Below are 27,389 nucleotides of genomic sequence, written 5' to 3'. Positions count from 1 at the left end.
TTGGTTCACTGAGGGAAGTTTGGAGTCACTCTCACTGAGAACAATGGGAGATGGTGAAAAACAGAAATTCCTTATAGATATTTCTGAACAAACTGCATGCACCATCTGCTGACAGCTAAACTTTCAGTTATGAAAAATAACAGCAAAAATTATCATTACTCCTAAATATATCTTTTCAAAAAGTACCTACTGCATCAGCTCTGATAAAAAAACATTTGCATGACATAAAAGTGCCAGGCAAATACCTGTTCTCACTTTCTGGTGACATTGTAAATAAGAAGGGGGCAGCATCATCTCCTGTAAATGTAAATACCTTGTTTATCTTAGCGATTGGCTGAACAAGAAGTCAAGATTGTACGCTCTGAACTTTTACATTGTTTTGTTTTTGAGTGCAGCTATGTAACAAAAAAGTCTACATTTGTAAGATGCACTTTCACGACAATGAGATTGCACTACAATACTTGTATGAGGTGAATTTAAAAATACTATTTCTTTTATCATTTTTACAGTACAAATATTTGTAATAATAATAATATTCACTTTGATTTCAATTACAACACAGAATACAATATATATGAATATGTAGAAAAACATCCAAAATAGTTAATACATTTCAATTGGTATTCTACTGTTTAACAGTGTGATGATATGCAGTATAGTGAAATAATGTAGTACACATAGAGCTTGAAATCTTTGAATATGTCAGGTTTTTTCTGTCCTGTGCATTATTTGAAAATAGAACATGATTCATTTTATGTAAAAGAGAGTCCATGTACATTTTCCTACCTATTTCAATAGCAGCAGGTAGCACCAGCTCTTCTCCAATAGTAGAGCATGAAGCTTACATTTTGCTATTATGTATGACACCAATTAAGAAGCTTTTTTGCATTTCATGAAACAGAAATGGATTAAGTGAGAACCTGCTTATCTTTACAAAGTTTTATCTTTTTTACAACGGAACTATTGAACTAACCCTTTTTATCTTCACCATATTCACTTTCTAAGGATGTGATTCAACCCCCATAGTAATCTATCTATTAACTACTGTGGAAATTGAGCGGGACCCTAAGGCATTTTCACAATTTTGAAGGCTGTGTGCTGTATGAGCCAAATACTTCATGAAGTGCACAAATGAAACTCTGTATTTGGGATGTATGGAATACAATATTCTGAATCTAACATTTTACTTTTTAGTAAATTATTCATCTTTCCTTGTGTTATATTTTCAGGTATCAGTAGTAACACCAGCATTCTCTCCATTATATTAGCCTTAATATTAGTCTATATTTTGATATCTATCATTTTTCACAGTAATGGTGGGGTTTTTTAGCGTATTTTAAGGAAATTCCACATGGAGTTTGAAGGACCGCTTTTCCAGACGTTCTGGCTCATTAACACACATATGTAAGAAAATTTCCTGCAAATTTTCACAGAGCTGTAAACGTACCTTGTGCTTCAGAGTACAAAGGTTTATTTTAATGCCTGCCATTCTACGCTGAGGGGGTTGGGTTGAAATAGCTACGTCAGTCAGGGTTCTGAATTTTTCACAACCCTGACCGACTTAGCTGTGTCAATCTAACGTATAAATGTAGGTGAGGCCTAAGACTCTCTGGGGGTAGGAACTGCATTCGGAGGGTACCAGGCATATGTTGCTGGTATTACAATACAAATAATTAATAAAAGTAATCAGATATCAGTAAAAATTATCACTAAAAAGATAATTTCCCACAATAAATTTCACATGATACTATAAGGACTGATTTATGCTTGTGTTGCAAGATGTGTCAAAATACCTGATATGATCAAGTCTGAAGGAATGTTTTTATATACCACAGATTTCTGAAGTCAAAGTGAAACACAACATAAGCAAAGTTTTTTTGTTTTGTTTTTATTTGGGGGGGGGGGGAGTTTAAGCATCAACATCTGGCTCTTCACTGCAGGCTTTTTTTTTATGTAATTATTATTAAGTTAATTATTCAGAGTAGTCTCTTTGGAGCCTTTGCTGGCATCAGTTATTTTTATGCTTAGATAATGTGATGTAGATCTGATTAAAATTTTTAAAATGATAAATTTGGAAGTGACTTTTGGAGGGAAAATACAATTTTAAAAATAAACATAATGTTTTTGAGAATGAGACAAGATTAATACCCATATCTTGCATTGTCATCTGCAGTGGGAGTGTGCACAAACACAGCTCCGGGCCAGTAGTCAAAGTCAACAGTCTCCACAAGGACACAGCAGTCTGCCTACAGGTATTACAATGAAGGATTGGGGTCTACAATCTTTTGGGTTTAGGAGGCTTTGAAAAAGGATGAACTCTAGTGGATTATGGAGGTTCTAGGCCCAAGACATTTTAATCAAACCCTAAAACTAGATATACCCAGGCAATTCCTAAAGAAAATTGGTGCTTGGAACCTGAATGATTTGCAGCTACACAAATATAGTTTAGAATTCAGATTATGGATGTTAGCATACTATTCAATGAGTTTTTACCAATTCAGCTTTTTAAAGCCTTCTCAAATATTTTTTTCCTCTTATTGAAGTTGTAAATTCTGGTTCACTGTCTTTACATCTGTTATTTTACATCTGTTTATTCATATGGAAGAGAGGTCTTGAAGTTATTCAAACCTAATTGTTGGATATTTTAATTGGAAAATATATCTGGCATGAAATAGTCTCATCATAATCATAACTGAAATACCAAAAGCTGGAGAATGGTAAATACATCCACTTAATAAGTTATGAATACATATATTCATTCATACAAGTAGCAGCATTCTCTTCAAGTATGAGCTCAAAGACCTAAGATAACTGCAAATGCCAAGTTTCAAGTGTTTTCACCTCAATTTTAAAATGAATTTTTATGATCACTCATACTAATCATGAACAAATAGTACGTTTTCATGAGTTATATGTGAAATATTTACTGATCAGGTCATGAAATCATAAATTTACACCCTCATTACTTTAAAGAAGCCAATCTACATTCATCATGAATGATGATAGTTAAGATTTTTTTTTATTTTTTTTATTTTTTTTTTTTAGCAATTTGTTGCAGGGAAGATGGACTAGATAAAAAAAGCAAAACAAAACACTGTTTCAAATACAGGTTCTCTTTCACTGCAACTCTCCCCAACTACAAACTTTCTAGGGCTTGTTCACAATCCTGAATTTTTCAACACCCATGATGAACAACTTTACGAACACCACACATATTAGGTTCCCATAAACTGTGTCTATCATTCACACTCTGTGTGTGTGAGAGAGAGTGTGTGTGAGAGAGAAATCTTGAACATATTAAACACTGAAATTTCTCTGTGTGTGTGTGTGTGCACACGTGAGAGAGAGCGTGTGCATGAGAGAGTGTGTGTGCACGCATGCACACAGATACTTTGGAATTTGAGAATATTAAACACTGCATTTTTTTTAACTAAATGGCAATGTTCATTCTTTCCAGTCCCAGCTCCACTCTCTCTTTTTCCTAGCAAAACAAATATGTTCAGATTTAAATTATATTTCAATTGCATATTTGCTCTAAATGTGTTTTGTCACAACAGTGTTTGTACACTTTTTTAACATTGTTTGCAAGGCAGATTTGGGTAACAAATGTAAATGGTTACACACTACTGAACAGCATAAAAATGCAGTGTTTGAATTCTTTAGCAGGGATCCAATTGTCTATAGAACTGTATTGTCTTAAAAAAAATAAACCTTAAAATGTAATAGACTATTATATCCTTGCTATAGGCCTTTACTTAAATGTTCTTTTTTCAACTATCCACACAAAGCCTATTAGAAATCTAATACAGTACTGGTACTGGCTTCACTCTCCTCCCTCCCCAATAATTGAATAAATATATTTCATTCCTTCTTTTTTTTATTGGTGTTTCAAGGCCAGAATAATTGAACACAGGAACTTTGTGAGAGTATCTGATAGAGAGAGCTATAGTTATGCACCTATTGATTTGTATCTGTAGCAAAGGAAAAGAACAAGACTGTTTCCCTGTATTAGTATTCACCCCACATAAGTCTGGGCTGTAACAAAACAATATAGTTGCAAAAACATGCCTGGCTACTAAGCATAACTAGATTGTTCAGACCCATTTGGACAGCAGACCTCATTTTAAGATTATTTACATCTACTGAAAATAATAATAAAGTGATAATAGCAGCAATTCATGGCTCTTTAAACTAAAGACCATAATTTGCATTGCTGGTCCTCAATTCTCCCCGTTTTCTGTTTCTTTAGTGACTAAAACCTCATAGACATGAGCCTTTTCAAGCTCTAACTGAATAATGATTTTTTCCATATAAATTTCATGACTAATTACACCATCAACCAAGTATTTCCTGTGTATATAAGGCCTGTTTGTGCTGCCACTGAAGTCAATAATAAAACTTTCATTGAATTCAATGGTACAAGATCAGACCATTGTCATTATGATTGAAACTTTTTCATATTTGAAGTACAAAATTTTAGTATCAGTAGCTGTCATTAGAACACTGCATAATCTCTTGCTACTGTGCTTTCAGCACGAATTCAGTGTACTGCATTGAGGTACTTTGTGTTTAGACATTAGGTATGAAAAACTACACCAAAGGGAATGGACTTGGCCAGCAAGACCACAGAGACGCTGTATAGTAAAGTAATCAGTGTACAGAAATAATTGCACCATGAACAGCTACTGCCATTGGAACTCACCCTGCATAGACCCACAGACAAACTTGGCCACTTCAACTTCTCAACCTGAAAGAGGAAAATAAGAGGTATGATAACCTTTATATTATGGGACAAATTTTGAAAAGAATTCAGCTTTGGCCTAACATTGCTTCCATTATGTCAAATGGGACTTTTACCATTGACAGTGGGAACAAAGTTAGATCAACTCTGACCACTTCTGAAAATCCCTTGTTACATAGGTACAAATATTATATTATTCACATACAGTGAAACTACAAGTGAATTATGTAGCACATCCAAAAGAGTACCACTTTCTACTATCACATACCATCAAATATTTTATTCAAGATCCATATTTTATTTTTTTTAAAACCTTGTATCATAGATTATTTTAAATTACTACTATTCCGAGACCAGCTATTCCTAGCTATGGATCTCTGGCCCTAACTTCTGCTTCTACGTGATCCAGGACCTTCCATATTTGGAGAGCTAAAGAGTGTTTACACTCACCCACACCCATTTATGTGGTGATAATACCCATGTGGTAAACTGCAGATGTGTGTGATAAACTGCATTTAACATGCATTTTTGACCCTCTTCACTTGCATTCTGCCTACCAATCCGTCTCAGCTGGGACTACTTCTAGCATTCCAAACTTTTAAGTAGATTCAAACAACTGCCTTAAAAAAACAGATAAATATTTCCTTCTTTCTCCCTCAGATGTGGAATACAGGCCTTCCCACTCCCCACTGTAGATCCTGCTCTTGCAAAGAGCTTTTTCCAGAGTACCACGAAGGGGACGGAAAGAGTACTGTATATGGATTTCCAGGTCACTTTCTGGTTCACATTTTACTGTGAATACTGAGATTCAGTCACATCATGATTTCATTTTTTTTAAAGAAAGGAATGATAGCTGCATCCTGATATATTTTAATTGTGAAGCTGAATTAGTTATTGGTTGTTTTTTTTTAGGTCCACTCTATCACTCCTACTACTGATAATGTTCTATCACAATATACGCAGTTTGTGCAGGATAACAAAAAACTCAAGTCATAAGATGAATTATTCTCCTTGGAATAGCAGTTTTGAGTTCATGGTGCGATTAATACGTCGTGACTGAGACATTACATTGTCACTTCTTCCTAGTCCAGGTAAAAAATAGCGCCTGTGTGTTTTCCTGTCCCTTTCTGGCTGCTTAGTAAAAGTGAAAATGTTGTTTGTGGCATATTTTTAAGAATATATGCTCTGTAGGGATTGAAGACGACAATCTGTTATGGAACAAACCGTTCAAAAGAGCTCAGGGCCAAGTTTTCAAGGCCTCAATACCCCCAAACTGGAACTAAATTTTTAAAAGAGCCCAGCTCCAATTCAGGCACTGAAGTCAGAGCCAGATTTTCTACTGCTCAGCTCCCATTTATGGTCAGTTTTTCTAAAGAGTTTATAATGCAACATGCTGAGCTCTTTAGAAAATCCAGCCATATATTCCTATGGGGATCCTTACTTTTGCACTATTATTCTTGCAACTAGTCCAGAACTCTGAAAGCGTTAGCAACTAATTAAATCCTTACAATATATTTTGTTAACTGTTAAGCAATCTAGTGTTCCAGGGATTTAGAACTGCTGGACCAGAATTATAGTTGTACACACACATTTTCTTTGAAGATTTTACTGAAGGCCATTTTTTAACCTCTACCCAATATACCATTTTTTTGCAAAGTGCTACATGGATTTGCCTTGGGTTCCTTTTGTTGGAGCTCGAAAATTGACTTTTTAGCTATGCAGCAAACATATCTGGCATATCTAGTCCCACATAACATTTCCATCCTGGTATTATACATCATAAATACATAAAGTGTATTCTTCACTTGAGTAAATGACTATGTACTATTACACTGGAGAAATTCCAATTTAAGTACATATTTGACAGTCATGTTTGACAGTCATGTTTGAATTACCATTTTAGTCCTTTTTACTTTTAGTTCATTATCTTCCCTATTTGCAGATGTATACTTTGTTTTACGGTAACAAATGTGATTGAGGAGATGCACGGTAAAGGACTTTACAGAATCATAGAAACATACATTTTATACCACATATATCAAAGTACTTCCCCAGTTATTTCCCTGTGGCATGCAGTTTTTGCTAAGTAGCAGCCCCCATATTTAACATTAGAATGTGAATAATGCAAAGCGAATGATGTGTATTTTGTTAATTGTGGCCTACTTTATTTGTGCAGTACCACATAAATGCAATCGATATAAACTGGAGAATGGAAACCACACTGGCAGCAATTAGAAAAGTAATACAACCATCTGGTTTTGGTTTATCATGAAGTACTGAGAAATTGCATTTGTGCTATATGAAAGAAGGCAATAAAATTATCCAAATGCCATATGCAAGAATAAGTGTACAATAAACTAGTTCAATAGATTGTTCATGTGACAGAAAAATATTGTCAAACTTTCATTGTCATCAATACGAAAAATAGTTCCTGTAGTTACAACACATGCATTATAAATGTAGACAATAACATGTGAAGTGATTAAATTATGAATAATAGTCATGCTAAAAAGATCATAACTCTAAAATCTGGGAAAAAAAATTCTCCCACTGTTTTCACATTTGGCCCGCAATCTTCCCAGTATAGGTTAGGTTACAGTACATGGCCATGGTTAGTGATAGTCATTCAAACACTTTTGTTCAGGATGAGCAAGCCACAGATTAAAACATTTTCCAAAACTCTTTGAAGTTTTATCTAAGTACTGCTTTCCACACAGGCAGGTCACGATATAAATTACATTGGTGATTTTAGAGCACTGCTGAAAGCAGGTGTTAAATTGACACCCGTGATAGAGCTCCTAAAACATTTTTCTCTTATAGTGACAAAACAGAGCTGACATTATAAATCATGGCACCGATCAAACAAACCACCAGTATTAAGAGCACTTTTCCTGACTTCAAAATGTTAAAAGTTCAGCAGGGCAATGTTGACTCCTGACAAAGTAAAACTAAATCACAATCTGAAACAAAAGGTGTTTTACTCAAACACAAAAAAAGAAAGTCAAGATGCAAGGGATGTGGTTCAAATAGGCCACACCCTTATTGACCAAACTCATTCTGAACTATTCTGGGAAATAGCTAGCAATAAGTGGTACAATAAAGATCATTATTCTTTCCTTAATCAGTTACAACTGGTGGAGGTCTCCTGTCAACCCTCCATATTGGGTCCTCAGTGCTCTGCTTGGACCCCAATGCTCTTCTTTTGTATGAGGGTTAAGGAGCTAGGGAAAGGGTATTGTCACTTCACTATACCAGACATTAGAAGCACCAACTCAAGTCCCCGTTGACTTCAGGGGAAGTCCATTTCCAACTCCTGTTTATCAGGAACCTGGGCCCTCTATGGAACAAGTGCCTGTACTGGACATCTGCCACAAGGAGATACCAGTAATTAGCTTGGCTGCAAATCCCAGCCCCCTCACACTCTTACAGTACTATGATTCACCTTGCCAGCCCTTAATTATGTATTGTTAGTTTTTTAAACAAAGTTATGGTGTCAGATCTCTCCTTCCCTCCATTGCAGATAGAGACTGCCCCACCAATAGACATAAGCCCACAGTTTGCAGTCAGATTCTGAAAGAGGTGACCCCTGTCCTCAAAAGCTTCCTGTAAATTCCTCCATACTCAATATACACCTGAATGTTCAAGGGGCAAGGTGCTTTGTACTAACCTGGGGAAACTGAAGCAGTTAAGGAGTACTGAATTATGTGATTGCTACTCCAGGCTGAGAAGAGCCCAAGCATGTGTGCAGCAGCCATGAGTCACTGCCTATAATAATGGACCCTTTTCAGGGGGTGGCCATGGATATGGGTGAACACCTCCGTCAGAGGACCTGACACAGCCCTGGCAGAGAGAGAAATCTGGGGAAGGAACATGGGGTTATCCCAAAAAGATGGCTGAGATGTCACCGGAAAATGACTGAACTGGGCACTGATTTACAATGTGGTCCACAGGTTGTTGTCTTCAAAGCCTAATAATAACTACACTTTAAATGTCAGCATTAACTATTTCATTGTTTATTATTTTATCAGAAGGTACGGGTTGGGAAGTGCAAGTTAAGCTCACAAAGATGGGGGTGAATTGGAAATTGCTGCAGGGTGGGAGATGCAGAGAGAGGGGAAGAATGGAGAAAAGAGGATAAAAAGAAATAAACAAGGGCAGAAAAAGTGGTCCTAAAGGTGAACAAATTTTCCCATTGAGTCATGCTGAATGTGACAATAAGGTGCTGATTAAACAATAGCAATAACTAAACATTTGGTTATTGTATAAACTACCCTTGCTATTGAGGGAGCTCTGCTGTGGATTGAGCACATGAAATTCTGAATTTATACACTGGTCCATATAGCATTAATTAGGAATGGAATTCATCCTTCTTCACAGAAAGGGTTTGCTATCCCTATTTTAAAGTAAAGGGTCTCAGCTGTTTTTACTTTCTCAAAGCATGGGATCATGTTCATTATACACATCCATCCAGCTCTTAAAGTTAAAGGGCCAGATCTTGTCATCATTCAGACTCATGTGAATGCACATTTGTATGTGCACAAGTGATAGCAGCAATGGGCCTTAAATTGTGATAAAGTTGTTTTGTTTTAGTGTTTGTTTTATTTATATATATACATGCAAACTAATGTACAGCACATAAAATACCTAAGTGGAGTGGATACCATGGTGACAAGTAAGTCAAAATTACTCAGAAGTGTTGCAGAAGGATGAGGCGGGAATAACGTTCAACAATTAAAAAAAATCCAAATCACATTAGTTCCCACATGATTTAAATAAGATAGAAAAGATAAAAGCAAAAATTTCCAATGCAGAGGGGAGAAAAGGAGCATTTAAGTATATTATTAGTGAACGTACCAGTGGTACAATGAAGATGGAAAAAAGTTCAAAATACAAAATGTAAAGTAGGGAAATAAAACAAATGTTTAAGAGAAAAAGAAATTCAAAAGTGTCAAAAGGGCACAGATAGATAGGCACTATATATTTTAGCCATTCAATAGCCTTGGGCTCAGCAAAGGTTGGAAAGTCCTCCTGATAAACCAGCACAAGGTGAACAGCCATTCAACAGGTATGCACCATCCTCAGCTGCAGTGCAGTTACACAGGGGATTGTTCCTGAATCCCCAGGTGTTGGCATTTGAAAATGGTTGAGCTTGCACCAGAGATAGAATGGCAGCTTGAAGCCAGGCAGTCTCTCATCAGGCTGAGTGATGAGGAAGGAGTTTCTTACAAATGGAACATTCTCATTCTGCTCACCACAATCTGGCAGTGTCCATATATATTTGTAAAGTGAAAATTGTGGGATCTCCTGAACTTTCTCAAGGAGGTTTTTTGATGCAGTATAACTCTTGAAGTCAGGATATGGGATATTACAGAGGACAGATAGCCACTCAGCGTTTGTTGGTCTCAGAGCCCCAGTTATTATTTACACCATTTGGTGTGTGTGGGAAGAGCTTAAACAAGAGCTTAACCAGGAGTACAGTATTCTCCAATAGGGAAGCAGAGAGCTAGCGCTGAGCTGTGCAATGTTTGAACATTAACTCCCCAAGTTGAGCCCACAAGCTTATTTAGGAAGCCATTTCTGCTCTTTATCTTTTGACCTATCTTTGTGAGGAGGTCCTTCTTGGTAAGTGTGCAAGCTAGAATTATTCCTAGATATATACTGGCTTTGGGGCAAGTGCCAGTCATTCTCCATTCAAGAAGATGGTGAGCTCTCATGAAGCATTGGTGTAGTTGAGATGGAAGCATGACAACACTGCCTTTGACAAACTGGGTTTAAGTCTCCATTTCTTGCAATAGCCACTGATGGTTGCCATGTGTTGGTTCAGGTTCTCCTCAATCTTTTTGAAGTCTCTGTCTCTTGAAGTGAGGCAGATGTCATCTACATAACTGAATAGCCTTGAGATAGTTGGAGGCAAATCATTTGTAAAAATGTTGAAGAAAATTGGAGCAAGAACAGTTCTCTCTGGGAGTCTCTTAATCTGGCTCCTCCATGTGCTCAGCTTCTCTGCTTCTGGAATGGTCTGTTTTGGAGTATCATTTCCATAGCCCTAACACCCCATAAAGGTAACATCTTTACATTTTGACCAGCAGACCAGTGTTCCAGAAGGAATCATAAACCCTGGCCAAGTCAAGAAACATAGCCCCTGCCTTCTTATTCCATTAGAAACCATTTTCTATACAGGAGGTGTGATGGCTGGCGCTCGTGAGGAACATCACCTATTGATGATTGTCCCCAAATACTGGAACCGTTTCACTGTCTCCAGCTTTGTCCACTGACAGTGATACGTGATCTGATCCCATCATGTTTGTTTGTCATCAGCTTCATTTTTTCTGCACTGATTTCCATGCCATATTTTGCAGACGTTTCATCCAACCATTTCACAAGGTTGGCAAGTTCATCTTTGCTGCCTGCCAGCCCATCAATGTCATCAGCAAACCAAAGATTTGAGATTGTTCACTCCCCAGTGCTGACTGTGCATATGTGATCTTCTAGGGCAACAGTCATTATGCATTCCAAGTAGATCTTGAACAGTGTGGGTGAAAGAAGGGAGCCGCGCCAGACTCCAACAGTGGTGCGAAACCACTCTTCTGTTGTGCCATTGATGAGAACTGCACTGCTGGCCTTAGCATACAGTTGTTTAATAGTAAGAATAAGCTTACGACCAACATTGTACTTCTTTGTGGTTGCCTAGAGAACTTCGTGCCATACTCTGTCAAACGCCTTCTTGAAGTCAAAAAATATGTGGTAGATGTCCTGCTGGTGTTGTAAGTACTTTTCACATAGAACACAAAGGTTGAAAATCTGTTCTGTGGTACTTCTTCCAGCACAAAAGCCAGCTTATTCTTCAGCAATGATATTCTCCATTTGTGGTTTCAATCTGTTCAATATGACTTTCAACATCACTTTGCTGGGATGGCTAATTAAGATTATGATCCAGTAATTTTGACACAATTTCAGGTTGCCTTTCTTCGGCAGAGTGATGATTAGTGATTGTGTCCACGTGGAGGGCCACTCATCGGTCTGCCAGATCTTACTGCAGATCTTGGTGAGTACATCTATTACTATTTCTCCTCTGAATTTCATCATTTCAGCTGGAATGTTGTCAATACCTGTAGCCTTTCCGTTCTTGAGTGATTTCACCGCTGTCTCCTTTTCTTCACATAGTATTGGAAAGTCCTCTTCCTTTGTTGAAACTGGGCTGTCTAAGACACTAGGATCTCCATTTGTCTGGTGGTTGTACAGATCAGAGCAGTAGTTTGTCCACCTATTGATGATGTCCCTTTCTTCTGTAAGACTATTCCCTTCTTTATCTTGAATTGTGTTAGCTTTGGTCCATCTTTTCTTCGTCAAATCTTTTACAACCTGGAAGGCTCATTTGCTAGTTTTATTATTGATACACTCTTCAGTTTTACAACATTGCTTTTCAATCCATATCTCCTTGGCCACCTTCATTCCTGTCATGATCTTTCTGCCAAATACTCTGTATTTATCAGCTCCCTCAATGCAGTTCTTGTCTCTCATGTTCTCTTCTAATGTCACACATTTGTTGTCTTTCATTTGTGACCCATGGTTTTGTCTTCTTATGATGTTTCCCAAGGATGTCCATTGCTGCCTCATTCATTACAGTGTTGAAATTGTTGGTCATTGTTTCTGCGTCTTCCTCTAGAGCAAGCAGCGTGGCAAATTTTCCGCTGATCATTGCTTGGAATGACTCTGCAATATTTCAGTCTCTGAGTCTTTCTAAGTCAAACTTGGTTCTAGTGAACTTTGGCCTGATGATTTTCCCTAGCCGCAGCCAAAAAATTAGCATCACAAGGTCGTGATCACTTCCAATATCAGCACTGGTGAAGCTCCTTGTTTTAGCTCTGTTAATCCCAGAATGAAATTGGTTTTGCACCATGATGTAGTCAATCGGGCTCTGATATAGACGATTAGGTGCATGCCATGTTGATAGTCTGGATGCTTTATGTGGTCCTAAATGTGTTTGCAAGAACCAGATTGTTATAGCTGGCCAACTCCAAAAGTCAGTCTCAAAATGACTGACTATTATAATCTCACAGTAAGGCGAAGTAGTTGGTAAGGCCTCCACATAATCAATATCAGATTTCACATCAACGGTGCTACATTATTGTTTTCCATTCTGTGATTAATCTTCTGAAGAAACCAAAGCAGCAAACTGAACCTGAATAATCTGGATCCAGATTTACAGTGGTACTGGAGCGGTATTCTTTGGTCCTTCACTTTCCATTCTTCAATTCAATGTTGGGGGACTATCAGCTGCAAAGCGATTAGAATAGCAAATCTCATTGCTTGTCACAGAGTTGACACTATCTGTATCCAAGAAATGCATGTAGATTCCTTCCTTGCCAGAAGACTGACAACAGTCTCTCTCTTTTGGATTTTAACACTCTCAAAGTTTAATGGGATACCCAGTCCATTAAAAAAAAGAAAAGAAAAAAGAAAAAGGAGATTTAAAATACTTTTAGGACTAACTCCAACACCTGGGTCTCACTTCCCATTTTTGTGATTTCATCATCACATTTTCTTAAATTTTTAAAATGTTTTTATTTCTATGGAAAATCCACACAAACAGCAGGAGGAGAGTGAATAATTAAGACCCTGATGCCACAATGGAATTTGCTAGAGCTAAGAGTTATGCCTGTACATAACCGCACTGAAGAGAATGGGGCTATGCAGAATTGGGCCCAACTGAATAGACACAAAGTGCTGTCAAATTCATTAAATACATAAACCAAACAAAAACCAGGCAAAATGTTATTTCCTCTGTTTTTTGGTTTTAGAAAGTTTAGGTGTTATTTGTGACAAGATTCAGTTAAGAATAATCAGGCATGTATGTTATTTTTAAGTTGACAGTGTCTCTAACACTAACCTCAACTTCTGAGTTTTTTATTCATCAAAAGGGCAATTTTTGTTTCAAATCAAAATGTATATATTTTCTCTGAATTATTAGTAGGTTTTCAAAAAAAAAAAAAGAAATAATAAAAAAGGCAACTGGCAGCATTAGAAGTGTTCAGTTGTACTACAGTGCATTTCAGGAAGGGAAGATTCTCACAATCCTAGGGAAAAACGTGTCTACTTTTAAGGTAAAGAAGATCTGGCCCTGTAGTGATATTTTCTATGAGATAAAGCTATAATTATGTCTCTGGTCCTTTGTTCCCATTTAAAGCAGCTACAAAGACAACAATAACTCACTATGTTGCTGATGCATATGCACCACCATCAGCCTCAGCCTGGACCAGTCCACACAGGAGATCCACTTCCTGGACACTACGGTGCTAATAAGTGATGGTCACATAAACACCACCCTATACCGGAAACCTGACCGCTATACTTACCTATATGCCTCCAGCTTTCATCCTGACCACACCACACAATCCATTGTCTACAGCCAAGCACTACGATACAACCACATTTGATCCAAACCCTCAGACAGAGACAAACATCTACAAGATCTCTATCAAGTGTTCTTACAAATACAATACCCACCTGCTGAAATGAAGAAACTGATTGACAGAGCCAGACGAGTACCCAGAAGTTACCTACTACAGGACAGGCCCAACAAAGACAATAACAGAACGCCACTAGCCATCACCTTCAGCCCCCAACTAAAACCTCTCCAACGCATCATCAAGGATCTACAACCTATCCTGAAGGACATCTCATCACTCTCACAGATCTTGGGAGACAGGCCAGTCCTTGCTTACAGACAGCCCCTCAACCTGAAGCAAACACTCACCAGCAACCACACACCACACAACAAAAACACTAACCCAGGAATCTATCCTTGCAACAAAGCCCGTTGCCAACTGTGTTCACATATCTATTCAGGGGACACCATCATAGGGCCTAACCACATCAGCCACACTATCAGAGGCTCGTTCACCAGCACATCTACCAATGTCATATATGCCATCATGTGCCAGCAATGCCCCTCTGCCATGTACATTGGCCAAACTGGACAGTCTCTACGTAAAAGAATAAATGGACACAAATCACACGTCAAGAATTATAACATTCAAAAACCAGTCGGAGAACACTTCAATCTCTCTGGTCACTTGATTACAGACCTAAAAGTTGCAATTCTTTAACAAAAAAATCTTCAAAAACAGACTCCAACAAGAGACTGCTGAATTGGAATTAATTTGCAAACTGGACACCATTAACTTAGGCTTGAATAAAGACTGGGACTGGATGGGTCATTACACAAAGTAAAACTATTTCCCCGTGTTTCCCCGCACACACACACTGTTTCTCACACGTTCTTGTCAACTGCTGAAAATGGCCCGCCTTGATTATCACTACAAAAGGCTTTTTTTTTCCCTCTCCTGCTGGTAATAGCTCACCTTACCTGATCACTCTTGTTACAGTGTGTATGGTACACTCTCGTTATGGTGTGTATGTACACCCATTATTTCATGTTCTCTGCGTATATAAAATCTCCCCTCTGTATTTTCCACTGCATGCATCCGATGAAGTGAGCTGTAAGCTCACGAAAGCTAATGCTCAAGTAAATTTGTTAGTCTCTAAGGTGCCACAAGTACTCCTTTTCTTTTTATAAAAATCAACAACATTCATTACTCCACACTCAAAATTATTCTTATGTTATGAACCTACAAATAATTAGGATTTAAATTTCAACTTAAAAATTCCAACTGATGTGGCACACTTAGGATTTATCTAGTGTCATAAATATAAAGGGAAGGGTAAACCCCTTTGAAATCCCTCCTGGCCAGGGGAAAGCTGCTCTCACCTGTAAAGGGTTAAGAAGCTAAAGGTAACCTCGCTGGCACCTGACCAAAAAGACCAATGAGGAGACAAGATACTTTCAAAAGCTGGGAGGAGGGAGAGAAACAAAGGGGTCTGTGTCTGTCTGTATGCTGCTCTTGCCAGAGACAGAACAGGAATGGAGTCTTAGAACTTTTAGTAAGTAATCTAGCTAGGTATGTGTTAGATTATGATTCCTTTAAATGGCTGAGAAAAGCATTGTGCTGAATAGAATAACTATTTCTGTCTGTGCATCTTTTTTGTAACTTAAGGTTTTGCCTAGAGGGGTTCTCTATGTTTTTGAATCTAATTACCCTGTAAGATATCTACCATCCTGATTTTACAGGGGGGATTTCTTTATTTCTATTTACTTCTATTTTTATTAAAAGTCTTCTTGTAAAAAACTGAATGCTTTTTCATTGTTCTCAGATCCAAGGGTTTGGGTCTGTGGTCACCTATGCAAATTGGTGAGGCTTTTTATCCAACATTTCCCAGGAAAGGGGGGGTGCAAGTGTTGGGAGGATTGTTCATTGTTCTTAAGATCCAAGGGTCTGGGTCTGTAGTCACCTAGGCAAATTGGTGAGGCTTTTTACCAAACCTTGTCCAGGAAGTGGGGTGCAAGGTTTTGGGAAGTATTTTGGGGGGAAAGACGCGTCCAAACAGCTCTTCCCCAGTAACCAGTATTAGTTTGGTGGTGGTAGCGGCCATTCCAAGGATAACGGGTGTAATATTTTGTACCTTGGGGAAGTTTTGACCTAAGCTGGTAAAGATAAGCTTAGGGGTTTTTTTCATGCAGGTCCCCACATCTGTACCCTAGAGTTCAGAGTGGGGGAGGAACCTTGACATCTAGATATAAATTTTACATTGAGAAGCATAGATACAAGCAGCTACAAACAGTGCTGTAACCTTTCAAACAAGATCTTGGGTCAAGTAGGGGACCAGGTCTGCAGCACAATATATTTATGTAGGGAGTCAATCATTTGTCGATAACATATTGCATCTAAAGTGCAGTCTTAGTGTTAAAAGAGAGACAAATAGCAAACCAACTGTTGGTGACAAAAGTGTCGTTAAGAAAACTTATTGCATTCTAGGCCAGCAGAAGGTCAAGTAATGCTGTCTCAAACAGATGGGCAAACCAGAAATTATAATAATCTAGTCAGGAGGGTGCAGAGCATCTGTTACAATTTCAGCATCTTACTGATAGATAGGGCCCTACCAAATTCACAGTCCATTTTGGTCAATTTCACGGTCATAGGAATTTAAAAATTGTAAATGTCATAATTTCAGCTATTTAAATCTGAAATTTCACAGTGTTGTCATTGTAAGGGTCCTGACCCAAAAAGGAGTTGTGGGGGGCTCGCAAGGTTATTGTAGGGGGTGTTGCAGTACTGCTATCCTTACTTCTGCACTGGTGCTGCCTTCAGAACTGGGCAGCTGAAGAGCAGTGACTGCTGGCCAGGAGCCCAGCTCTGAAGGCAGAGCTGCCGCCAGCAGCAGCGCAGAAGTAAGGATGGCCTGGTATGGTATTGCCACCCTTACTTCTGCACTGCTGTTGGCAGGGCACTGCCTTCAGAGCCATGCGCCTGGCCACCAGCCGCCATTCTCCGGCCACCCAGCTCTGAAGGCAGCACAGAAGTAAGGGTGGCAATACTACAACCCCTCTAAAAAAACCTTGTGACACCTCTGCAACTCCCTTTTGGGTCATGACCCGCAATTTGAGAAATGCTGGTCTCCCCCATGAAATCTGTGTAGTATAGGGCAAAAGCACACAAAAGACCAGATTTCACGGTCCGTGAATTTGGTAGGTGTAACATTATCTGATTAAAATATGACCATGTAGATCATTGTTGCTACCACTATTATACAATTGCAACAAATCTAATACAAAGTGTATCAAGTAAGGTCTGAATAGATGATATGATTTGCGGAATATGATTATGCTATGTGTATGCACGTATCATTTTTGTATCTGAAGTTATAAATGTTAACTATGTACCTGTATTTCAACTGTTTGCTCATGTGGTAACATCCACAAGGTATTTAGCCTGCACATCTTGAAAGGTCTGTTCAAGTTAAATGGCTCATCAAGGAACATTTAGCTAACAACGGACCATGGGAAATGCCGATCTACACTTAATGGACTTTCCTGTGAACGTTCTATCTGGAGTATTGGTAATAGCTTCTGCTGTAACTAAGAGAAATCATGCATGGACATGTGACTTGCCCATGTGACTCCAAACACCATCTTGTTACCTGTAATTTTCCACAGTGAGAACAATGGGTTTCCCTTCAATTGGCATAAGCTATAAAAGACCCTGGAAACATCTCCATTTTGTCTATTTCCTGCACAAACTTCTGGACTATGGATGTATATTAATTGGAGCATTCTAACCAAGGAACTGAGGACCTTCCAATGATTTGGAAGCAACCAGAGACTTGACTTAAGCCAGCAGTTTATTCTATCACTGCTACAAGCCTGATCCAAGAACTTTGCATTGATTCCTTTAATCAGTTTTAACTCTCACCTTTCTTTCTTTCTTTCTTTCTTTCAATAAACCTTTACATTTTAGATACTAAAGGATTGTCAACAGCAAGATTATTGGATAAGATCTGAGTTATATATTGACCTGGGTGTGTGGCTGGTCCTTTGAGATCAGAAGAACCCTTTTGTTTGATGAAATTGGTTTTAAATAACCACTCACCATTAAGTCTAGTGGTTTTGGTGGTGATAAGAGGACTGGAATGCCTAAGGAGACTGCTTTTCTGACTTCTTGTTAGCCAGTGTGATGAAACAGAAGTTTACTTTTGTTGCTCGTTTGGAATATCTGACAGGAGAATAACCACTAGTTTTGGGGTGGGTCTGCCCTATTTATCAGCAGTTTGTCCTGAATTTGGCATTCTCAGTTGTGACAACGGAGGCAGGATGACAGTAGGGCCCTAAAACAGTCTCATTGTTTGTCACAGATCTGACTGGGCTCCTCTGCACCACTGCAGTGAGTGGAATCCAGCCTCTGGATCCTTGGCAGAGACTATTAAGCACAACCAGAATTTTCTTTAAGGAGGGGTACCAGGTTACCTGACCCGCAATCCCCTCAGGATCTTCCCTCCCCCTCCCATGGGATTCCATCCCAATAAACCTTCCCAGGAAGTGCCACTCAGGAGCCAGGGCCCTGTGGCAGGATTGAGGAATCTAGTTCCGCTCAGCAGGCATCCAGCATGCAGCTGGGGCCCTATCCTTACAACACCCTATCCCATCCTGCCTTCTTCTCGGCCCTAGCACCTATGGACACAGGGCCTGTTGAGTTTTACATGCATGAGGGTGATTAGGTGGCTCTGAAAATAGATTCAGGGGGTGGGGAGTCAGCTCCCTCTAGCCCTACTACCTGCCACCTATGGCAGCCCAGGATTCTGGGAAGCGGGACCCAGGGTGTCCCAGTAAATGGATCAGCCCCTGGTAAGAGAGACCAGCCGAGACTTCTCCTCACTCCCCTTCCCTTCCACCAGAGAAACCAGGATTAGCTGTAACTTCTCCCTTTCATCCCTTACCCTCCCTCTCTATAGTCAAGATAGGGCTGGACCCCCTGCTCAACCCACTCCCCATTGAGCCCCTGGCTTCCAAACTCTGACAAAGCCCAGCCACTGTCCCAGACTTGGGATCCATAGGAATACTCCTCGAATTCAGACCCTCTGTCTCGCACCCTTTCCCTCCTGAAAGCTGCATCTAGTGCTGACTCCTCAGACTTCCCCTCCCCGACCTTGCTTAAATACATCCTCTTCCAGAATCCCACCAAAGGTGTGAGCTTTTTGGGAACAGTTTAACTCTCTCAGGGGGCACATGGTAGGTGTAGCACATAACACAGAGATATACTGCACAGAGTTCTACAATGTTGTTGCTCTATATTACTTAGTCTGATAAAGTTTAGAATTTAGACTGAGATTTTATTTTTATTTCTTATGTAACCAACTTTGATGTCTATGCCTAACACTTATAATCATTTAAAACCAATCTTTCTGTAGTAAATAAGATTATATTAATATTTTATCCTCACCAGTGAGTTTGGCTAAAGTGCTTGTGGAATCTATTCAGATTATGAAGGCTGGTGTATGTCCACTATCCTTTGACTAAGTGGCAAATTAAATAATGATCTTGCATTGTTCAAGAGAATATCTTGAGCAGTGCAAGACAGTATGTCACTGGGGTGCAAGCCTGGGACTGGGGGAAACTGGCTGGAGTCTCCCGTGGATAATTCGTGAGTGGTTTAGAGAACATTCATACAACTCAGTTGAGTGTGTCTCCAGATGTTGATGGCTGCACCTGGATGGGTTTGCTGCTCATCACCAGCCTAGCATTGTGAGAAACAGCCTAGGCTGAAGTGTTTAGGAAGACTCAGCAGTCCCACAGCCGAGGCTGTACCACAGGGGGTATGTCACAAACTGCCCTAGAGCATCGCTATATCTCTGGATTCTTTCTCTGAATGTATTGTAAACCAGATCATCTACAAGAAACAGGATGGAATAATTCTAAATTATCAGACAACAAAGGAATAATATATCACACTAGATTACCCCCAACATAAGATCAAAAATAGTTTTAAGCTTCAGGTGAAAACGACATCGTTTATCAATATATCTGCCTTTAAAATAGAAGGATAATAAAAATGTAGATGGCAGATTGAATCAAAGGGCCTGGATTGCAACAGTGAGTGGTCAGATGGACCCAGGACCCAGATTTGCTTATTGTTTTTTTTTTTAATTGGGTTGAATTCCATTTGAACTGGGTGATATGTACACCATATCTAAGAAAGAAAACCACCACAGAAACGTTTCTCCTCTAGTTGGGTAGAGCTTTTATAAATGACCATTGCTATCCAAACTTAAGTGTTGAGATGAAGAGAAGTACTAATCTCCAGTCCAAAATTAGCTGGGTGAACAAAATTCTTGATTTTAGTGAGTCTTTTCAACATCACTGAAGTCAAACTCTCTGAACAGTAAAACAAATTATAAGAAACAACTGAGTTCAACCACAGATTTATATGAAAGGATAAATGTACATACGGTATTTTGATTTTGAATAAGTGGCACAAGAAAAAAGGAAGTGTTAATGAATGATATGGCCAAAATTCCTCATGAACACAGCTCTAGTTCTGTCTGCATCAGCAACCATAGTAGTCCTAGCTATTTCTAAGATGAATTTCTTAAAGTGATGACTGGATTTTGGGAGTCCTTCTGGCAAATAATGGGAAAACAGCATGAAGACAAATAAGCTTTATTTATGCCCAAAAGCATAGAAACATTTACACTAGAAATGTTACTCTTTCCAACATTAAGCATACATCAAAATATGGCACTTCTTCAGTGAACATTTCCAACACAAATCTAATTCTGCTGCTGAACAAAATTGTTATTAATTTTTCACACTAACCTTAAACTGCATGAACATTAAATATTTAATATATTAAACTTTTAATTGACACATCAGTGGATAAGTCAGTAAAGCTGATACTCCTACAATAATGAACTGAGTTTGTTGTTTTCAAGAATATAAATAGACACACTGCAATTCTACTGATATTCATAACAGTATACTCTGGGTTCTCCCTCAACATCCTTAAATGTTACAATTTTTTGCCATGAGACTCTGCAATTCCCTCATGTATATACAGAATGATATACAGAATAGACAATAAAAGATTCCTTGAGGAAAACATTGCAAAGAAAATGTTTATTTTTCTATAAACACTAGTTAACACTACTCCAACATTAATTGAGTAATTCTTATGTGTAAAAGGGGAAGAAGTTGAGTGTTACTCCAGCCCCTACTGTAAAGGCTTAATTTAAATCTTAACAGTGTTGTCAATGAGAGATGCAATGCAAATGCTCAGCATTCCTTAGGATTTGGCCCACTGAAATCAGAGACTGGAAAATACCTCTTGGGTTATTTGTTCACCTCTATGCCAATGCAGAAACATTCCCTACAATATAATAAATTAATGGTCCTTACTCATTTGGTAAACTGTGCCCCAAATCATCTGTATCTTTTAAATAAAGGATCACAAATAAAGAGACCCCAATCCCGCAAATAGAATCATGTTGATAGGCTATGAACAGGCACAGCGGTCCATGCACACAGTTCTCTTCACTGTAAGCTCTTCAGGACCAGAGCTGTCTCTTCCTGTGTAATGGCAGAGTGCACAGCACACCCTGACCCAGATCCTAATTTGGATCTTTGAGTACTACTGAAATGTAAAAAGAAAAGGAGTACTTGTGGCACCTTAGAGACTAACCAATTTATTTGAGCATAAGCTTTCATGAGCTACAGCTCACTTCATCGGATGCATAAAAGTGGAAAATTCAGTGAGGATATTTTTATACACACAGACCATGAAAAAATGGGTGTTTATCACTTCAAAAGGTTTTCTCTCCCCCCACCCCACTCTCCTGCTGGTAACAGCTTATCTAAAGTGATCACTCTCCTTACAATGTGTATGATAATCAAGGTGGGCCATTTCCAGCACAAATCCAGTTACTGAAATGTAACTGACAATACACAGAAATGTGATAGATACTGTGGTGATCAGGGCTATAGAAGTGCTTAGATAGATAGGAAGGTATGGCATCAGCACACTTACAATCTGTGAAGGTAGATGATACTCTCTCTGCTGTGTATTTCTCTGTTTAGAAATGTACAATTATCACAGAATGCCGGTTGCCTCTGCTCTGTCACTCTCTAGGACTGGTACTTCATTTTCTCCTTCAGTTAACACTGTCCCTTTTCTAGTTTTTTGGGGATGTGGCTCTGCCAGTACATTTTAATGGACTAGAATTAACCCTCTGACTCTCAGGTCAAGAGCAGCCAATACTAAAGCATGTTGTGTGAGCATATTACTCAGCCTTCCCATGTCAAAGGGTTAGAAATTTACTTGAGTATATAAAATATAAACTCATCTAGCCTTTAAAGAGACATAAACTTGAAAATCACATCTCTGGCTGAAAATGGTATACTTGCTGTAGTTACAAGGAACACGGATGGTTACTATAACTGAGAGAAGTTAGCTGAAAAAACGTTGTTCTCTGTTTTTTTTTTTCAAGTTAGTGTATTTTGTGCTTTTGGTTGCACTAAATGTAAAGCCAATGTTGCTGTTTCCTTATGGGATCATTTTTGCCCTGATCCTGTAATCTCCCCTATGTAGGTGATCCCCTGAACCGCTGTTGAGTCCCAGGACTTTTTTCTGGAAGGGAAGAGTGTGACGTTATTGACATGAACTGTGACCATATAGATTACTGTTGCCCAGAGTCTTATAGTACCACCAAGGTCAAGTTGGTGTGTCTATGGAAAGGTTGTAGTTTGCTGGTTATGATTATGCTGTCTGTATGAGTGTATCATTTTTGAATTGGCTATGTACGTTTATCTCAGTGTTTTTGATTCTAAGTAGCCTCAGTGAAGCATTTGGTCAGCTTCTTCAGAAAGGACTATTTTCAAGTGCCCAATCAAGAAACACTTAACTGACAATTGACTTTGGGAGATGCCAGTCCACATCTGAGCTTTTCTGGGAACATTCAAACTAACATGTAAACAATGGTGTCGGGCTGCAAAAAGCTCTAAGAAAGAAAACCACCACATTTGTTCATAGACCTGTGACTTGCCCAAGTGGCTACAAACTCCATCTTGTTGCTATGATTTTGCACAGAAGAACAAAGGGGTCTCCGCCCACTGGAAACAGAATATAAAAGGCCCTGGAAACCCCTCCATTTTGTCTTCAGCTGGCTTAAGAGATGGCCTCTCCACTGCCAAGAGATGCCTGAAAGAAACTGGAACAAAGGACAGTAACTACGGGAATGTGAGTGATTGCTGGACCCAGACTAGGAAGGAGTCCAATCTGTGAAAGAAGCTTATTGGAATATCTGTAAGGGTGAGATTCATCTGTATTCAGTTTCCCACTGTATTCGGCTTAGACTTGCATGTTTTATTTTATTTTGCTTGGTAACTTACTTTGTTCTGTCTGTTATTACTTGGGACCACTTAAATCCTACTTTTTGTATTTAATAAAATCACTTTTGCTTATTAATTGACCCAGAGTAAGTAATTAAGTCCTGGGGGAGCACACAGCTGTGCCTCTCTCTCTGTCAGTGTTATAGAGGGCGAACAATTTATGAATTTACCCTGTATAAGCTTTATACAGAGTAAAGCAGATTTATTCGGGGTTTGGACCCAATTGGGAACTGGGTATCTGGGTGCTGGAGACAGGAGTACCTGCTAAGTGGTTTTCAGTTAAAGTCTGCAGCTTTGGGGGACATAGTTCAGACCCGGGTCTGTGTTTGCAGCTGGCTAGTGTGTATGGCTCAACAAGACAGGGTTCTGGAGTCCCAAGCTGGTAGGGAAAACGGGCTCAGAGGTAGTCTCAGCACATCAGGTGCCAGTTCCAAGGGGGTCCCTGTGACCCAAGCCATCACAAAGACCTTTTCTGAAATTCTGATCCAAAATACTGAAGCCAGCTCTGAATTCACATTTTCAACCCCTTCTGAGACAAGAACTGAGATTGCTGCTGCCAGGCTGTAGGTTGCATTTGCTACTGCCATGGCCACAAGAAGTTGTTACAAAGGGAACATGTTTTTCATCTGTCTTTTCACCAACACTGCCAGGTGCCTGTCTACATGAAGAGTTAGTGGACAGCAAGTTGCGATGTAAATCTACAGAGCTCTAGCATGCTGCACACCAAGTCACCATGTGGGACCCTGCGACCAAAAGTTTGGTATGCTACTGCAGTTTGAAGTGCATGTGGGTTGCACAATGTAGTCTCTCTACCTCAGCCTCACACAACCAGTAACATATTTAAAAGATGTCAGGCCCAACTGTTATTGCCCAGGAGTCCTGCAGTCACCACTCTACCAGTCATTGCCTGCCAGAAAACCCAACTGCAACTCACAATTTGGAAAGCAAGTACTGGGCAGAAACCTACAGCCTGATTCATCCCAGCTGGTGGGGGAAACCTGCTCCCATACTGAGCCTCACACATTAGCTAGGAGAGATCGGTGGCAGACAGAGGAGGTGAGTCCACCAATGGGGACCAGTCCTCAGGCCATCATCAGAGGGTCCCACTGTGTATCTTACCAAGCCCCCTCCACCGGAGACTGCATGATAACCCACCTGCCGCCCCTATTACTGATGCTGCTTCAATGGCTGCTAAATAGGGAAATTATTTAGACAACCCTCTTCCCCCACCAAAACCTAGGAAGGCTTGACATGGTGCAGAATGTGTTCAGGACAGAAGGTTTCGATTTGTAGTGTTTGCTAACTGGTAGCAAGTACATGAGGGAGAAGAGGAATGTGCTGTTGCTGCTACCACTAAACAGAAAGACCCAGCTACAGTGTTCACATGCAGTAACATGCAGAGTCTTAGAGAAAGTGAGAGTGGGAGTCACGTCCTTTAGCCTCTTCTCTAACCTTGCCTTGCGTAGGGCACTTTACATATGCTACTGCCATCCGCGCCACACCTAACAGAGAATGGTGTGAGCGGACCTTCCTTTTTGCAGCATTTCCACTAGCCACAAATATGGAAAAAAAATGAACTCATCCCCTTTACCTGCAAAATGAATTGTACTATACTGAGGCATTTTAGGAAATGTAGGAAATTAGAAACACAACTGAAGACTTTGAATTCATTTGGACCACATTCAAAATGTTTGGGCAAGATCAGATACGACATGATGGATAAAAATTGAGTTAATTTTACTCGAGGCACCTTGTCAAAATATCCAACATCCAATTCAGCACACTTTTTGGTACTTGTTGGAAAATACATAAGGCTGGAAACTACAAGAACCTATATGTTAACTGTGTTAAATCTTATCTGTATTTTCTTTACACAGACATTTCAATACCAATGAATTATCTTTTGGATGCATGCAAACACAATTCATATGACTTTACCTGTTTTCATTTTATATTAGGTTCTTTTCACGATTATTTTATAGGGCAAAAATCATCAGTTTCACTCCTAAAAACTGCACTTAAAAAAAGTATTACAGCAGCATAATGTCTTAAGGAAAGAGTGAAATATTAAACTACATTAAAAAGTGCCACAGTCCGCAAGGTGAGAATACGGGGAAAAAACGTGCAGGCTGTCGGGTGACTATTAGCAATGGGCTGACCACTGCATGAAGACCAAATCCTATTTTATGAAGTGCCATTTTTCCCTGAACGCTGTTTTATTGCTGTACAGTCATAATTAAAAAGTCTCGTGATTTTTCAGACTGTTGGCGTTCATTAAATCACAGTGATGTGATACAGATGATGGCACTGTGTGATGGAACTGTAAGACAAAAATTACTGCATGCACTGCTTCCCAAAATTATCCTCACTTCCTTAGCTTTCTCAATTAAAACTCAACAAGGGTGTCAAATCAGAAGATGCTTCAAAAACCCTTGATTGCCTTTTGAAAAGAAATTCAGCTGGTGTGTTATGAGAGCAACATATTGTGAGACACTGCTGAGCACACAACTCCACAACAGTCAAAAGTCCATAATCTCTCCCAGATCTGGTCCATTTAGCTAAAATTATTTTCTGTACTTTAAATGAAAATGTATTTTCCTCATTAGCAACATTAGACTTCGTAAGCATTCAGTTGCTTCTTGTGCATTTCTCTTACCTCATGTCCAGTGCAATGACTTTTGTTATGCCTGTTTCTATAAATTAGGGTATATTTACAGTTATATTAATGTCTGAGACTATTATTTACACCCAGGACTCTAAGAGGAGGGCAAAACCTGATCAGTTTAGGATGGTAGAGATGGATTAATGGATTGCAGGGAAGGGTCTGAAACTGATAAATTGTTTTTACATGGGAGGTATAGCACTGACAAACACTTTGATATAAGGGCCAGTATTTTACCCTAGGGATCATCTACAGAAGTAGAAAATGTGAAGAGAATCCCTTTTAAAATTCTGGCAGCAAGCTATGGTTTCACTTCAATTTGCTTATGTAATTTAGAGGTGAGTCCCCAAATAACCATCTAAAAATTTGATTTATAAAGTCTGCCTAGGCTCCTGCCTCCCCACTGTCAAGGGAAAAGAAAAGTGATCCGGGCAATTACAGACCTGTTAGTCTGACATGAGTAGTATGAAGGCTTTCGAACAAATTTTGAAGGAAAAATAAATTAAATTCTTAGAGGTAAATGGAAAAGAGGATGCAATACAACCTGAGTTTACCAAAAGTAGATTGTGCCAGCCAGATTAACCTGATATTCTTTTTTGAGAAGATAACTGATTTTTGGAGACAGGAGAAATGCAGTAGATCTAATATACTTGGACTTCAGTAAAGCATTTGGCATGGTGCCACATGGGAAAGTAGTTAAATTAGAGAAGTTGGGGATTTGTACAAGAATTGTAAGATGTGTAAGGAACTGGCTAAAGAGGAAAAAGGAATCTTTTGTGCTGAAAGGTGAAATATCAGACTGAGGGAAGTTACTAATGGAGTTCCTCAAGGATTGGTCTTGGGACCAAACTTTTAAAATGGTCATTTGATACAAAGATATCCTTTTCCTAGGTACATTTTTATTTTGTTGGCTTTGTATATCTGCAGAAGACATCACCCTGAATAGTGTATCTTATGTATTTGTAGTCTATTTTTATAATTTGTCTTATTTTAAACTTGACAGATTTGAGAAAAAGTGTTACAGATTTAACTGAGAACTCTAGAAATCCAGGAACTTAATAGTTTTTGTTTGTTTTTCAGTTTGTTTCTAATAGAATCTCTATCTTTTCTTAAACAAACCTTTTATGTAGAGACTGTCCGGTTTGGCCAATGTACATGGCAGAGGGGCATTGCTGGCACATGATGGCATATATCACATTGGTAGATGTGCA

The 27,389-nt window shown here is 39.1% G+C and overlaps 1 protein-coding gene across 6 annotated transcripts in view; it reads right to left on the bottom strand.

Moving 5' to 3' along the window:
- The window catches only part of PCDH15 (protocadherin related 15), a 1,356,473-nt gene that overhangs the window by 995,293 nt on the left and 333,791 nt on the right, over positions 1-27,389 (bottom strand). For all 6 annotated transcript variants that reach the window (XM_048859211.2, XM_075130916.1, XM_048859220.2 and 3 more), the window contains exon 3: positions 4,703-4,747. The gene's annotated coding sequence lies outside the window, so the exon portion shown is untranslated. The remainder of the gene's footprint in view (positions 1-4,702; positions 4,748-27,389) is intronic.

The sequence above is a fragment of the Caretta caretta genome, chromosome 7 (assembly GCF_965140235.1).
Source record: "Caretta caretta isolate rCarCar2 chromosome 7, rCarCar1.hap1, whole genome shotgun sequence".
In the NCBI taxonomy this organism is placed as follows: domain Eukaryota; kingdom Metazoa; phylum Chordata; order Testudines; family Cheloniidae; genus Caretta; species Caretta caretta.
Note: the sequence above shows the minus strand (reverse complement) of the source record. Positions and strands in the feature narration are given on the sequence as shown.